This window comes from Mustela lutreola, chromosome 15 (genome assembly GCF_030435805.1).
Source record: "Mustela lutreola isolate mMusLut2 chromosome 15, mMusLut2.pri, whole genome shotgun sequence".
In the NCBI taxonomy this organism is placed as follows: Eukaryota; Metazoa; Chordata; class Mammalia; order Carnivora; family Mustelidae; genus Mustela; species Mustela lutreola.
The window spans coordinates 12,274,579-12,288,373 of record NC_081304.1 but is presented as its reverse complement, the minus strand read 5'-3'; the positions used below and the strand labels follow the sequence as shown (position 1 = coordinate 12,288,373).

The following is a 13,795-nucleotide window of genomic DNA, read 5'->3' as shown; positions in this document are numbered from 1 at the left end:
CATCCCTTCTCTAGTTTTTGGCTACAATGGGAACAAACATAATATATAGTTAAAGTTTCAGTGTAAAAATTTTCTAAGTAATTAATAGGAGTAGAATAGTTTGTTTTTCTTGCAACGGGTACCATGAAATTTGAAGTTGAAAATTATGGATAAATCACTAGAAGTCACCATCAAAAATTCATACTCATTTTTGTTAGGTGACTTGAAAAGTATTCAGTTTTGCACTGATGCAGACATTTGTGTCATCTTGAGAAAAGTTATCCCTACACTTTGGAAAGTGCCCACAAACTCTGAACATAATTTTCTTCTTGAAAAATAGCACTGTTGAATGTCGATGGTGGTAGGTTGGGGGGGACCCATCTGTTCTCTTTGCTCTGCTTGAGCATCTGAAACCATTTTAGATGGAGAGCAAAGTTTCCTGTTTCTTGTAAGCATTCCTTAGCCCCAGTGAGCATGCTGACGTAACCCTGCCTCGAAGAGGCACGGTGGAAGGCTTAAAGAGAGGACAGAAATATATGGTGACCTCGCTTCAGATCGAAAAGGAAGTTTCTGTTCTGTTAAGTACTTCTTTGTAGATGCGTCTTTACAGAATCCTGCACTGCTTAGAGGACACACTGCTTTACATCAGTGTCACTGTGATATAATGGTCAAGAGGCCTCTTATTGGCTGACATTTGTGACACTTTCACACAGTATGTGTGGCTTTTAGGTTTATTAGATTCTTTCTTCAGGAATTAAATTTGCTGAACTTACTGTTTTAAGCAGTTTATATATTTAGCTTCTTGAGTTTTACTATAATCAAAATTCACTTTAGCAATGAAATGTGGTGAAATAGACTTAAGCTTGGTGGAGAGTTGATAAACGAATAGAATATAGCAATACTTTATTTAATGCATTATAGTCAAAATGATTTCGGTATATACCCTCTTTTTTTTTTTTTTTTTTTTTTTTTTTTGACAGAGAGAGACACAGCAAGAGAGGGAACACAAACAGTGTTTGTGGGAGAGGGAGAAACAGGCTTCCCACAGAGCAGGAAGCCTGATGCGGGGCTCGATCCCAGGACCCTGAGATCATGACCTGAGCTGAAGGCAGAGGCTTAACCCACTGAGCCACCCAGGTGCCCCCACAGTATATATCCTCTTAGTTCATCACCAAAAGAATCTTTAATGGTTGTTTGTGATTATCTGCATTTTAAAGGGAGAAACTGAGGTTTAAAGAGATTAAGTGATTTAACCAGTGTGGTGCTGTTCGTATGTGACTGAGCTGGGACTTACTTCTAGGCCTTCTGATTCCTAATTCAGTGCTCTTTTTCGGATAGCATGCAGTCTTTCACTTTATGTGTCACTCAGTAGATCTCCTTTTGTGCCTTTTAAATGACTTGATCCCAGGGACTCATTGATGGCCGCAAATACCATGTATATGTCATGGCTTATTCTTCCCCCGAGTCTCAAATGGGAGAATGTGCCCCGCCCACAGCTTCTGATGGCAACTCACCATGTTCTCTGCATAAGACCTCTCTCCTCCTCTGCCATGTACATGGGGTCCAAAGTGGACACCTGATCTGAAGGTAGCAAACTTATTTTACTCAGATAACAAAGAGCTTAACGTGACACAGCTAGTAAGTGGAGGTGCAAGGTTTCGAAATTGTATGTGTTTGACTCTAGAGCCCTTAGTCCCAACCATTGTGCTATAGGCACTGCTCCTCCTTCCTGATCTTGGGAATTTGGAACTGGAAAACCTAGAGACTGAATCAGGGCAGAAGCTGGAAACACAGAAGATGAAGATTGGCTGGGCAGCCACAATGGGCTGTAATGCAAACTCAAGTTCTGAGTAGAAATGTTTAGGCCAAGGAAAAAATGGAGCAGATGCACAGAGAGAGGCCGAGAAGCTATAGGAAGTGCAGCCTGTGTGTACAAAAGCTTTGTCTCCTCCAGCTCCATCTCAAGAGGGACTCTTCACCAATAGCTCCCATCTTTACAGTGACAGCCATTTTATTCAGGTAGTGTGAATTAGAGGGTATATTAAAAATTTATTAAATAGTTATATTTATTTTTAAAAATAGATTCAATGTGGCCTATATAATGTTGTTATACACTATATTTATTTATTTATTTTAAAGATTTTATTTATTTATTTGACAGACGGAGATCACAAGTAGGCAGAGAGGCAGGCAGAGAGAGAGAGGAGGAAGCAGGCTCCCTGCTGAGCAGAGAGCCCAATGCAGGGCTTGATCCCAGGACTCCGAGATCATGAGGTAGAGGCTTTAACCCACTGAGCTGTCCAGGTGCTCCAAAACTATATTTATTTTTAAAAAGACATTTATTTAGCTAACTGGATAAAAACATTTATTACTTTGATAAGGTTTAATTGACATTTTTCTTAATTTGTCACTTTATTTTGTAGAAGTCTCACAAAGATTTGAGGGTTGTTTTTTTTTTTTTCAGGCTTTATTTCTTGTGTATTTTTCACATATGAATATAGTTTTCCTTGCTACATTAAAAACTTACCTTTGGGGGGCACCTGAGTGGCACGGTTGGTTAAGCATCCGAGTTTTGGTTTCAGCTCTTGTCATGATCTCAGGGTCAGGGTTGTGAGATGGAGCCTACTTTGGGCTCCAAGCCAAGCACGAAGTTAGCTTGTAATTCCCCTCCCTCTCCCCTCCTGCTCATGCGCTCTCTCTCGCTCTCTCTCTCTCACTGAAATAAATAAGTAAATCTTTTTTTTTTAATGCTTAAATTCTGGAGTAATTAAAAAGAGATGACTTATTGTAGAACAAATAAAAGTGAACTTAAATGTCCTCACTGTCAGAACTACCACAAATTCTTACTAACAAAGCCTGAATTAGGAATGCCATGCTTCTATAGATTTCCTTAGGAATTTTAAGGAAGATTATTTATGATACTAAAATTGTGATTCTGTTTTATTAGGAACAGCTAGGGTCTATTCAGTAGAAATAAATTCTTAATGGAAACTTGTAAAAAAACCTGAAAAATTTGTGACATTTTTTATTTGGAAGAGATTGGAAGCTCCTAAGTAACACCTCCTTTTCCTCTCAAATTTATAATTAATTTGAAAAAATAGAAGAATCAGGTAGCTAGGGCTGTGGTTTAGGTGAGTGGTGGCCAACGTGCGGCTGGGGAATCCTCCCTTGTAGAATTAATGTACTCTGGTCTGGTCACAGCCCGAGCAGCCAGCAAGAGTCTGTGTACAACAGGGGATATTCCTGGAGAGAGGAAGGCGCTGGACAGTGCCTTCATGATTGTTTCTCTCAAAGCCCCCTGCTCGTTAGTGGGTGTGGGAGAGAGCCAGACCAAGATGGACAGAAGTTCTCTTCTTGTTGAAGGAGCTCATGTCTTTTGAGACTTTTTTTCTGTTGGCATTTCATTTTAGAATCGTACCCCCCCATCCTCATTAGTTTTATTCTTTATTTTTTGAGTAAAGGAATATTAACATGATTTCAAAAATGAGACCTGCATGACAAGGTGTATTCAGAGGAACAGAGTCCCACCTCTGCTGCTTCTGCCCTTTCTCCTCCAGCCCAGCCCCGGCCGGTGGGTGACTTCATTTGTCAGTCTTTGACATCTTTTCTGTGTTTGTTTTTGCACAGATGAGCAGTTTATATATATTTCCTTATACTTTGCTTTATCCATTTGTTATAAATTAGAGGGCATTCATACATCAGCATAGTATGCTATTGTGTGGACAAACCACAATTTATGCAACAGCTGTCCTACCTGCGGGCATTCAGTTGGTTCAGTTTTTGTAATTACAGTTGATGCTATAACGAATAACCTACTAGGATGTGTATTTTTGTATTATCTGATCAAAAGATTAACATATATGTAGTTGTGTTTTATATTGCTAAATTTATATATATATATATATATATGTATATATATATATATATATATATATATATATATATAATTTCTATTGGCTACATATTAGAATGATTTTTAACCTCCCAAACAGAATATATTTTTTAGCTTTTTTGTCTGATAGATGATAGGTGATAAATAGTATCTGAATATAGTTTTAACTTGCAGTTCTCTTACAATAAGTGAAGATAAATATATTTTAATATATTTCAGGGCTATTTTAATAGCTTTATTGAATTATAGTTGAAATATAATACATTTCACACAAAGTATAGTTTCACATTCTGACATACCCTATACACTTGTGAAACAACCAACACAAAATCTGTCTATGTGAGCATTAGTTATTCCCAAAAGATTCCTTATGCCACTATGAAATCTCTACTGCCCACTTTTCTCTGACTTCTCCTTATGCAGGCAGGCACTAATCTCATTTCTGTCACTATACTTTAATCTCTAGAATTTTAGACAAATGGAAGCATATGCAATATGTACTTTTTGGTCTTTCTTCTTTCCCTTGGCATAATGATTTTGAGGTGTTTTACTGAATATCAATAGTTCAGTCCTTTTTATTTTTGAGTATTATTCCATTCTATGGATATACCATATTTTGTTGACCCATATATCTGTTGATGGATATTTAGGCTGTTTTCAGTTTGGGGCTATTACAGATAAAGCTTCTATAAATATTGGTTTTTGTGTGGACATTTTCTTTTTGTTATTTTGAATAAAAACCCGAGAGTCAAATGTCTGGACCAAGTGGGAGGTGTATGTTTAACTCTTTAAGAAGCTGCCAAACTATTGTCCAGAGTGGTTTGTACTATTTTACATTCCCTCCAGCAGTATGTGAAAGTTCTTCTTCCTCCCCATCCTTGCCAACACTTGATATGGTCAGTGTTGCTATTTTCACAATTCCAACAGGCTTGTCCAAGCACTTCATTGTGGCTTTAATTTGCATTTCCCTAGTGACCAATGTTGAAAAACTCACCGTGTCCTTTTTTTGCCATAAGTATATCTACTTTGGCAACTGTCTGTTCAAATCTTTAGCCTCTTTTTTATTTTTAAACTGTGTTGGTTGTTTTCTTAGTATTGAGTCTTGAAAATTCTTTGTCTATATTGGATACAAGTCCTTTAATAGATACATGATTTGCCCATGTTTTTCTCCCAGTGTGTGGCTTTCCTTGTCATTCTTTTAATGGTTTATTTCAAGGAAGTGGTGTTTTTAATTTTGTTGAAGTCCAGGGTATTTATTTGTTCTTTTACAGATGGTGCTTTTGGGATCACATCTAAGAAGTCTTTTCCTAATCCCAGATCACAAAGGTTTTCTTCTGGAAGCTTATAGTTCCAGGTTTTACATTTGGGATTGTGATCCATTTTTTAAAGTTAATTTTAAGTTAATTTTGCTGGGAAATATGGCTTAAATTTCTCTTTTCTCTTTCTTTCATAATATGCCTTCTTGTCCTTTTAATATGTATAGACTCTGCAGTGTAGAACCTCTCTCATTTGTAATGTTGATTTGTATTGTCTTTCTTTCCCAATCAGTCTGGCTGGAGGATTATCAATTTTATTGGTCATTTTGGGATTAGGTAATCTAATCATCATTGTTTTTTTTTTTTTTTTTTTAAGATTTTACTTATTTATTTGAAAGAGAGATAGCACAAGTAGGCAGAGTGGCAGGCAGAGGGAAAGGGAGAAGCAGGCTCCCTGCTGAGCAGAGAGCCTGATGTGGGACTCTATCCCAGGACCCTGGGATCATGACCTGAGCTGAAGGCAGCCTCTTAACTGACTGAGCCACCCAGGTGCCCCAGGTAATCTAATCATTATTAAATGTATTATTAGATCATCTAATACTGAATTGTTCTTGCCTTCATGAAGATGTCACCTCATTGTCTTCTTGCTTGCCTTGTATCTGCCAGGAATCTGCTGCTTTCCTTACTTTTGTTCCTCTGGAACATGTCTTTTTTTCCAGCTGTTTTCAAGATTCTTTTTTTGTGGGGGGGCAAATCAATTATGTTGTGCCTTCATGTAGTTTTATTTGTCTTATGCTTGGAGTTCTTGGATCTGTAGATTTATAATTTTAATTAAATTTGGAAAGCTTTTGGCCATGATTTCTTTTAATATTTTTCTGTCCCCCATCTCTCTTTTCCTTTAAGGGTAACTCTAAATATATGAATATTAGATTGCCGACAGTTGTCACCAATGCTTTGTTTTTTATTATTCTGTTTTTCGTTCTGTGCTTTGTTTTGGTTAGTTTTCACTGCTAAGTCTTCAAGTTCATGAACCTTTTCTTCAGCAGTGCCTGTAATCCTATCCATTATGCTTTTCATTTCATACAATGTAGTTTTTCTACAAAGATATGAAAGTTCTGTCTCTAGAATTTCAGTATGACAGGGTACTTCTCAGCCTTATCACAGGTCCATGTTCCCTGCATTGCCATCTTGGCCCCTATTCGCTTCCCTGATTTAGCTGTTTTGCAGCTTCTCTGTTATCCTTTGTGCTGAAATACCCTACCCTGCAGGGTACGGTAAGAGGATCCAGTGACTGAACTTATTACTAATCACATATAAGATAACCACTGGAGCCTTTGGAAAAGTGTAGTATGAGGTAGGGAGAAATGGTGAGTGAAACATGGGTGATTTTTGTTTATAAATATTGATTTTTTTTTTTAAGATTTTATTCATCTATTTGACAGAAATCACAAGTAGACAGAGAGGTAGGCAGAGAGAGAGGGGAAGCAGGCTCCCCGCTGAGCAGAGAGCCCGATGCGGGGCTCGATCCCACAACCCTGGGATCATGACCTGAGCCGAAGGCAGAGGCCTTAACCCACTGAGCCACCCAGGCGTCCCTAAAGATTGATTTCTTAAAACTAACATAAATCCAGCTAATACACTTTTTTATACACTTTTTGATAAGAGTGTGTGCTTTTTATAATCAGCAAAAATGGTTGCATATTTTATTATATCTGAAACAAAACCTTATATTTAGAAATTACCTCTATCATGTTCATCTTTCCCTTGAAATAAATAAGAATCTTCTGATGGAGATTTGCTCTTCTCATGGAAAGTATGATGGCAAGGAGGAAAATAAAAGGTATTTTACAAATATCAAATAAAAATATGTATTTAACAAATACATACCCATTTTAATACACAGTTAGAAAACATATATATGTATATATTACACCTCTTCAACATTCTTTGTGACGATCCTACCAAATGACCTGCCCTTTATGAAGCTTTTCTGTTTTACCCTAGGCATAATGAATTTCTCCAGTTCTTATTTGTTCATATTATTATGTTCATATTATTGTGTAGCTTTTATCATACTGAAAGTGGTATAGTTTGTCTTCTTTTCTATATTGAATGCAGGGACAGTGTGTTGATCATTTTTGTATTTTCAACACCAAACACAGATTCTGGCATACAATAGGTGTTAAGTAAATACTTGATAAATATTTTAGCTTTCAAATGTTCTGAAAGTGGTTTGATATGCAAATATGTTATGTGAGGATAAATTATAATAAGTAAGCACCTACTTGTAAGTTCAACCAATTAACATCAGTGATTTAGTTATGTATATTATATATACGCATGTGTGTGTATATATATACACACACACACACACATACAGGTTTAAAGAAGTAGCATGGTGTAGTAGAATGACTTTGGACTTTGGGCTGCTTTAATTTCTCATTCTGCCATTGATTCTGTAAATACTTGGGCAAATCACTTAACTCTTCTAAACTTCCTTATTTTCACTGGTGGAAAAAAGTAAGTGATAACTTTCTTATCGGTTTAAAAATGAAATAGTTCACGAACTACCCCAAACCAATGAGCATAGTGAACATTCAGTAAATGTTCCCTCTGTTTCATCATTTGTGAAGACATTAAAAATTATGCTTACACCATGAATGTTATCGTTTGTAGCAGCTTCATCCATTGGAAGTACTGGAAAGTATCTATTATGACTTTTTAATTATTTCACATAATTTAGAAATCATTTCTGATAAGCAAAAAAACTCCCAATGATAAATATTACATTTATGTTTGGTAAATAAAGAGAAAATTTTCCTATTTAAAATTTGATCTACTTGTGCATAGTGATGAATGTAAGTGAGAATATTTTCTACCTACTTTGAAATGTTGAACTGCCCAGGGACAAGGCATGGATGATGTTTTGAAGGAAATAAATATTTCAGCTTCATGTTTCAGCCTTTCTTCTGTATTCCTTTGATCTGGCTTTGGTTTACTTATTATTCTGCTTGAATGACTTCACATTGCCTTTTTTCCTCTCCTGAGTAGCAGGAAGTGGTCCTGTACCTATTTCAATGTATTTAGGCTTTGTCGTTTTATAGGATGAACGTGCCTCTCATTATTTACTGATAAACGACTGCCTGTAAAGTAAGCTGTATTGGTGGATATGTATGTAGCTTTGCATGTATGATGAATAATTTATATATGGAACTTTTAATCAGTACTTTCTTAAATATAAGGAACATAAAAGAAAACATTAGATTAGGGATTTTTTTGAAGTCTGAGGTTTTAAAGGAATTTTTCTTCACTATCCACTCTAGCTATTTATGTTTAAGAATCATTTTCTCAAGGTTTTCTTATTTTACCATGAAGATTTCAATTGCTCTTCTGTTTGCTGGGATAGAGGTCTTTTCATTTTTTTAATAGGCCTATATTATAGGGAGAAGTTAGTTTAGCACAAAATTAATACAGAAAACTTTAAACTGTATAAACAGGTCATCACATTTACCTACATTATTTTATACTTCACACACAAATCTTCTGATCATCTGGGCTGTTTTTTTTAATTAATTTATTTATTTTCAGCATAACAGTATTCATTATTTTCTCACCACGCCCTGTGCTCCATGCAATCTGTGCCCTCTATAATACCCACCACCTGGTACCCCAACCTCCCACCCCCGCCACTTCAAACCCCTCAGATTGTTTTTTAGAGTCCATAGTCTCTTATTTACCCCAAAGATACAGATGTTGTGAAAAGAAGGGCCATCTGTACCCCAATGTTTATAGCAGCAATGGCTATGGAAAGAACCAAGATGCCCTTCAACGGACGAATGGATAAGGAAGATGTGGTCCATATACACTATGGAGTATTATGCCTCCATCAGAAAGCATGAATACCCCAACTTTTGTAGCAACATGGATGGGACTCGAAGAGATTATGCTGAGTGAAATAAGTCAAGCAGAGAGAGTCAATTATCATATGGTTTCACTTATTTGTGGAGCATAACAAATAGCATGGATGACATGGGGAGTTAGAGAGGAGAAGGGGGTTGGGGTAAATTGGAAGGGGAGGTGAATCATCTGGGCTGGTTTCTTATACAGATTCTCACTGACTCTTTCCATTTGTCATGGTCCCATGGCACTTAGAGTATATATTATATATAATATTACAGTACTACTTGATTTTTTTTCTTGTGTTTTCCCCCATAATCAGACTATAGTTTCTCCAAGATTTGATCCATTTTTATACTTCTTCTAGGTCTTTTGCAGGTATCTGACTGAGTAAGTCTCAAAATTTGCTGCCAGGACCCTTGCCTCAGCTCCTAGAACACAGCCACCTTGCTGAAAATGTAGCGTAGGAGGTTGATGCCAGGATTAGTTCTTTTGAGTCATGATCATGAATTTATGTATCTTCTAGCTGAAATCCTTGTGTTTTCAGGGGATTTTTGGATAGCTGAAGGAGATTCCTCATTCTTCTTCATAGGTTAAATGCTTCAAAACCAATAATGGTTCTTCAAGATTGGAGTCTGGCTCTGGGGACACAGCCTGCTGGGAAAGCCTAAGTCATTGACAATACAAGGTCCTTGTCAGAAGAGAGTTCATTGCATTTCTTCATATTGTACCATGCCCTTTTAGAGTGTTTCCCTTGGTATCAAGAGAAGAGTCTTTAGCTGGTTTAGCACTGGAACATTATAGTTTCATTGAGTCTTATTGTGTGTTTGCCCTTGATTCTATCAATGCTGCCCTATTTGAGCCAAATTGATGGTGGGAACTGCTGGCTTTTTTTCTTCTCCGTTTATTGTTGCTGTACATAAGCCCATTTGCCTCTGAGGGCCTTCTAAGAAGGTTGTTCTGATTCACTATAATATGATGGAGATTCCTACAGCAGAGATCTCTTTCCTATAGATCCATCTTCTTCATTGAGTGGATGGAATGAAATTTCTCTGAACCCTCACCTTCTGTTTTTCAAGACCCTGTGTTTAAACCTCTGTTACAATATTTGGAACTTATATATATTTTTTCCTTTACCTGGTGGCATCTTGGTTTGTCACATAGCTTGTTCCTTAGTGAAAGTTAGTGATTAACATGTCATATGTCTTAACCAATTTTTGATGAATGACTTAATAAGAGGTTGGATGACTCTGTTGTAAACTCAAAATATTATGTTCTTTTAGGAGGAAGAAGAATGTAAAACAATCTTCTCAACTTTGCTATGGACATTTTAAACATCAATTTGTTATCCTTAGAAATATATTTTATTTGTTTTTTAGGCTTCAGTGATTATATGATTATCTTCTACACAGCCTACTCTGTGATTCAGGAAAGCACTTTGTCCTTGTGTATTTTGTGTATCATCCTTATGCAGGGGTCATGCTAATCTTCTCTGTATTGTTCCAGTTCTAGTATATCCACTGTCAAAGTGAGCACTATCCTTGTGTTTTCTTGGCTCATATATTTTTTCAGATTTTATTTTATTTTTTTGTGATCTCTACACCCAACATAGGGCTCAAACTCACAACCCTGAAATCAAGAGTCACATCCTCTATCTACTGACTAGGCCATCAAGGTGCCCCTGTCCTTGTGTGTTTTGAATTGGACACCCAAACTGGGTTTCAAAATTGTGATACATGTCTTTAATATGAGGAGTACAGAAATGCTTGGCAGCATCGTTTCCTTGTAGGGCCTTAAAACTTCTCCATACAAACTCACTTTAGCTGTGCATTGGCATTCTTCTTGGGTCTTTCATAATCCCTGGGGTGCCCTGGAGTTTTCAACAGCACCTCGTTCCTCATTATCCATTGTACACTTCTTTTCTATGCCAGCTTCTAGTCTTAGGAATTTACTTTTGAAAAACAAAACTTTCCTTGGTCACTTCTTCCTTTTGCAAGCCTTAGCAGTCATTCACTGATCTCCAGAAATTTTAGTTCCTAAGCATACTGATTCCCTGCACTTAACCACACTGAGAATTTGCATGTTTGGGCAGATGCAACTTGGTTAAGGGGAAAATCAAAACAAACTGGACAGTCTTTGGACAGTTTTACCCTGGGTCCTATCTCATTCAGGTTTGCCACTATTCAATGTAAATACGCTCTTTGCGAAGAAATAATTTGACTTTTTAGTGGTTGTTATTTTTGTTTTTTTAAACCTGGTGACATTACCCAGAAGGAGTTAAATAACAGAGCAAAGATGAAAACTTTAAATATTCAAAGACTATAGCAAATTTAACCTATGGATTTTTTTTTTTTTTGCCTTATTTAACTTTTAAATTTGTTGAATTCCCTACTTATTTTTTTGTTCACAGCATTATTAAGGTAGTTATAAATATTTTATATATATATACATATAAACATATATAATATATATATATAAATAATATATATAATTATATATATAAATAATACCTCAGAGATCCCTTGATGTGTTCTAAGGTTTGAATATATACTAGTTTTATTAGGTGTTATTGTTTCCTTTTACTGCTGTACCACAAACATAGTCTCTTAAGATAATTCAATGTATTATTTTACAGTTTGGAAGATTAGAAGTCCAGAATAAAACTTAGGGCTGAGATCAACGTTTGTTAGGACTGGTTTTTGCTAGGAGATTTTAGGGAAGAATCTGTTCCTTGCCTTTTCCGTCTTCTGGAGCCTGTCTTCCTTCCTTGGTTTGGGAGCCTGAATCACATTGTCTTTTCTTTGCCGCTGCTTCTCTCATACTGCCTTGTCTCTCCTTTGACCTTGGTCTTATAAGGACCTTGTGATTACATTTCAGGCCTATTGTCTCCTGTTTTTAATCTCTTAAGGTACTTCCATACTCTTCCATGGTGGCTGTACCAATTTACATTCCTATGCACAGGGCTCAAGGGTTCTCTTTCCACTACATCTTAGCCAATACTTGTTATCTCTTGTCTTTTTTATTATGGCCATTCTAACAGGTTCAAAACAATATCTCATTGTGGTTTTCATTTTCATTTCCCTGAGGGGGGGTGATGTTGAGCACTTTTTCATTTATCTGTTGGCTATTTGAATATCTTCTTTGGAAAATTGTCTATTCTGTTCTTCTGCCCATTTTTGATAGGATTGTTTGGGCTTTTTTTTTTCCCTCTTGAGTTATATTGACTTCTTTATATGTATACTTTGGACATTAACCCATAACAGACATGGGTTTTGAAATATTTTCTCTTATTTTTTGGCTGCCTTTTCATTTTCTTGTTTTTTTTTTTTTTCCTGTACAGAAGATGTAGTCTCATTTGTTTATTTTTGTTTTTGTTGCTTATGCTTTTGGTGTCATATTCATGAAGTCATTGCTAAAACCAATGTCAAGGAGCTTTTTTTTTTTTTAAAGATTTTATTTATTTATTTGGCATTCAAAGATCACAAGTAAGCAGAGAGGCAGGCAGGGAGAGGAGGGAAGCAGGCTCCCTGCTGAGCAGAGAGCCTGATGCCGGGGCTCCATCCCAGGACCCTGGGACCATGACCTGAGCCGGAAGGCAGAGGCTTTAACCCACTAAGCCACCCAGACACCCCAAGGAGCTTTTATCCTGTTTTCTTCTAGGAGTTTTATAGATTCAGGCCTAACAATTAAGTCTTGAATCCTTTTGAGTTAATTTTTGTGAGTGTGAAATAGAGGCCCAGTTTTGTTCTTTTGCATATGAATATCCATTTTTCCCAACACCATATTGAAGAAACTGTCACTTCCCCATTGAATAGTCTTGGCTTTTTTGTCAAATATTAGCTGACTACTTATGTGCGGATTTGTTTCTGGGCTTTCAATTTGTTCTATTGGTGTTGTTTTTGTTTTTTTTAAATAGCAGTACCATACTGTTTTGTTTACTGTAGTGGAATTTCTGGGAAGTGTCCTGCAGTACTGGGGGAACCGGATGTCTACCTTAGACTCTCCTTTTTCTACTGGAGAAAGCAGGGTGGCTCTGTTGGTGCAGTGTAATGCTAGCCTGGGGTGAGTGGATGGTGATGCAGAGTGCAGCCACTCCTCTTACCTCTCTTATGTGACCCATCTCAGTCTCTGTGGCCCATGGGGGTGTTTCATTCATATCCTTGGGTCTGGGATTTTCAGGATGGTGTCATGTCTATGGATAGTTGCTAGTTGGTCTTTTGGTGACAGGCACTGAAGTTGGGACTGATTGATGTCACCATCTTGATGACATTACTTCAAATGGGCTCTTTGATGTGTAGTGCATTTGAAGTGAAGACTTCTGTGTTCCAGAGATGAGCAGAAGTTTGATCTAGAGCTAAATGTCAGAGTCCCAAAACAGAAAGCAGACTATACCTTATCAACCCATGTGTAGCAGGCTGATCGGTAGCCCCCTACCCCCCGTAGATATGTTCATGTCCGAATCCTCAGAACTAGTGAATGTTTTTATTTAACAAAAGGATCTCTGCAGAAGTAACTGAGTTAAAGATCTTGCGATGAGGACATTGTCCAGGTGGGTCCTAAAGCCAACCATGAGCATCTTTATAAGAGAGACACTGGAGAAGGGACGTAGAGGAGAAGGTGATGTGAAGATGGATCAGAGAGAAATACAGTGTTCGTAAGCCCAGGATGCCAACAATCTCCAGAAGTTGCAAGTGCCAGGAAATGGATTCTCCCCAGAGCCTCCAGAGGAAGTACAGTGCTGCTGACTCCATGATTATACACTTTTGGCCTC

At 37.1% G+C, this 13,795-nt stretch overlaps 1 protein-coding gene and 1 non-coding gene across 9 annotated transcripts in view; one reads left to right on the top strand and one right to left on the bottom strand.

Annotated features, from left to right (window-relative positions):
- Nucleotides 1-13,795, top strand: part of CEP112 (centrosomal protein 112) — a 410,940-nt gene that overhangs the window by 140,064 nt on the left and 257,081 nt on the right. The gene's annotated exons all lie outside the window — the stretch shown is intronic.
- LOC131817143 (U6 spliceosomal RNA) lies at nucleotides 10,454-10,556 on the bottom strand. The gene has a single exon (XR_009348352.1). It is a non-coding gene; the product is annotated as a U6 spliceosomal RNA (small nuclear RNA).